The sequence below is a fragment of the Alosa sapidissima genome, chromosome 9 (assembly GCF_018492685.1).
Source record: "Alosa sapidissima isolate fAloSap1 chromosome 9, fAloSap1.pri, whole genome shotgun sequence".
Classification (NCBI taxonomy): Eukaryota; Metazoa; Chordata; class Actinopteri; order Clupeiformes; family Clupeidae; genus Alosa; species Alosa sapidissima.
This window is the reverse complement of record NC_055965.1, coordinates 20,579,459-20,582,552: the sequence shown is the minus strand read 5'-3', so window position 1 is coordinate 20,582,552 and position 3,094 is coordinate 20,579,459. Positions and strand designations below refer to the sequence as shown.

Sequence of the window (3,094 nt, the reverse complement as noted above, 5' to 3'; positions counted from 1 at the left end):
AGTTCTCATCAGGTGACTGAAAGTTAGAATGGTGGTCATTTCAGACAACTTCAGCACTTCATAAAATTCTCATAGTTTGAGAACTTTAAATTATTTGTAGGATATTCACAACTTGAGCTGTGTATGCAAAGACACAGAATTCAGAGTTCACACATTTTTTAATAAAACTTAAAACTACTTTTGGGAATGCAAACATTTTTTTATTAGTAGGCTATTATTTAATTTTACACTACAATTTTACACTATGGGATGATGACAATATAAACACAGCTAACAATGGTATTAAATCGCAATAGCCTATGACTAAATGTAATAGAATATTCAACTAAGGTAGACTGCTGTTCACAGCACTAAGCTATTTATGGTTACTGATATAGAACTACTCCGAGTCTCTGGCCCTCTCTTGGAGCCAGGCATAGTGAGCTGGCCCTCGGAAGAAAAAGTTTGGGGATCCCTGGTTTAGGTGGTCAAACAATATGGGCCTATATTTAGCACAGCAACAACCATATCTACCATAGCAGTAAAAGTAATGTAAAAATGACGTAAAATACCTGCCAATTGTCCTCTGTCTCCACTGCAGTAGATCATGATGTGAGGATGCGCTCCGTAACACACCTGTTAATGGAAGCAAGGACAGAGGTGTCAAGACCAGCATGCTTCAGCCTCTTCAGGAAGTAAACAAATGAGTAGCCAAACAAGGACAAACAAGGCCTTGTTTACATGCTGGCTGTCTTGTAGTTTGACACCATTCTCCTTTCTGTGAGTGTTCTGTTGGAGTCATATGATGAAATGCAACCCATACATCAGGATATCAGGAGCAAGGATCTGTGAAAACATAGTAGAGGGGAGAAAAAAGACATAAAGATACGTCAAGAAAACGTTACGTGACCATCCCTAAACAACAGCATTGGGCAAGTTACTTCAAAAGCGTAATGCATTATTTATTACTTGTTACTGTCAGTAATTTGTTACATTACAATATTACTGTCTTTTAATTGTAAGGCATTACACTACGTTTACATTACTTTCACCAAAATAAGAGAAAATATGGATTTGGTGTTCTCAATAGATCTTCATGTGTTCAATGCAGCTCATTACACGGCAGGAGGTGATGTGGTATGGCATAATGACTGAGTTAGGCTTAGGGCTAACAAAAGAACAATATAATGGTTGCAGTTATGGCTCATGGGACAATGTCGGTCCCAAAGGCCAAAGGTCACTCACAACTTAATATAGTAAAATATAGCCATAGTGAAATTGTATGTTGATTTTAAATGGTTCTCATCATTGCTGGTTGCCTTTCCTTCCACTTACAGTGGTGTAGACTTAATGCAAATAATTTGAGAATAATGGCTACGATCTTTGTCTGTAAAAGCAACATTTTAGTTATTCTCACTGCTTGAAATAAGTAAAGCCTAACCATGTTAGATCTGTTGCATGAATGGCAGAGATAACTCAAATTTCCTTTCTACAGTCATCTAAACAAGGCAATTCCAGGACCAGCATAGATTACTTTTTTTAATTCTTGGATAATCTTCTCTGGTGTCAATTGAGCATTTCTCAACTTTGGATTAAAAAGCAAAGTAACTTCAGTTACTGAGAATTGTACCGAGTAAAATATTACTTTAATTGTATTGGTAATGTCTTACGTTACTGCATTACAGCAAAAAGCAACGCATTACTGTAATTACATTACTTTTTTAATGCATTACTCCCTGCTACACAACACTGCTAAACAACACTTCCTTTCTCCTTCCTTTCTCATTGTATCACTACTGCAATTCATAGACATATATTGTATATAGGTGAGACAAGTGTAACACTTGTGTGGGTATTTATTCAAATACTGGAATAGGCTACTAAACTATCCACAACTTCAAGTGTCAACACTGTAGAAATTTGGAGGAGTATTAGTTCTTATGCAGGAAAATACAGTATAGGCTACTTTGGACAAAGCTGTATTGCACTACGTAGTACACTGCAGAAATGCGCTATTTTGGAGATAGAAACGTTGTTGTACTGGTTTGTTTTTCAGAAAAACGGTAGTAGCCACCGCTGTCTCGCTATCCGGCAAAAGATTCTTTGGACGCCGCTATTTATGGATGTCCGGCTCCCATTGACTTACATTGAACACATGTAAACAAAACGTCAATTATGTGCTCAAACTAACGCCGTTGACTTATGAAAACAACCATTCCACTTTGATACGAAACTACATAATTGTACAACATTTACACAACAAAAATCACAGAATTTGGATGAAGTAATGTGGAGAAATCTTATGCATAGTGTCAACCCCTAACAATGTGCCCATTGCCCAAATTTATGGTCGACTAATGTCGAATGTCAGAGTAATGACATTGAAAAAGGTACCTTCATGATACACTTCAATTTATAAAGGTACGAAGTATAAAAAGAAAAACACAATTTATCAGATGGATTACCCAAATAATTTACATTTATTCGAGGGCACATCTATTCCCAGAACTATAATGGGTGTTAAATATTCCACAACCACTAGATGGCAGCATGACACAGCACATAAAGTACACGTACGTGTCGCTGCGACCTGAAGGATGGCGTGGTTGAATATCCACTTCTCCTGCACTTCGGGTCCAAGAGCGGATGAATTGTATGACCACCAGATGACGCCATTTCACTGCACCTCGGGCCTAACAGCTGCTGTAACTTTGTTTAAGTAATAAGCCTCGAGGAGCCGACGGTTACACTTGTTTTAGGGGCGTTGTTAGCCACGCTGCGCAAGCCGGGTAGGCTACAGAAGAAGCCAATAGGCTACAGTCGCGTGTGTTTGTGGTGATTTATTCCATGTATTAACAAAATAATAATGTAACATTAAATAAATAACCTACATAGATAAAAAAAAAACAACTAAATAATTACACCAAAAAAGTAAAGAAGCTTTATCATTGATATATAAGCTTATATTGTAGGCTAATTGTGTTCTACAGACAATATGTCCTACAGATAATAACAACAGGTTAGCCTAACTCATCACGACACGGGGGCTTAAGTCTCATGTTGGCCTATACGTAGCCTAGGCTACCAAGCACGTCTGGGTCTGCGACAGTGAAAT

General features: G+C 37.7%; 1 protein-coding gene across 3 annotated transcripts in view; it reads right to left on the bottom strand.

The window, feature by feature from the left end:
* Window positions 1-388: 388 nt before the first annotated feature.
* The window catches only part of LOC121718060, an 11,239-nt gene continuing 8,533 nt past the window's right edge, over window positions 389-3,094 (bottom strand). For 2 of the 3 annotated variants that reach the window (XM_042102882.1, XM_042102883.1), the window contains exon 9: window positions 648-825. The gene's annotated coding sequence lies outside the window, so the exon portion shown is untranslated. Of the gene's footprint in view, window positions 616-647; window positions 826-3,094 lie in introns of those variants that run through there. The other variant, XR_006033842.1, reaches the window with a different exon arrangement.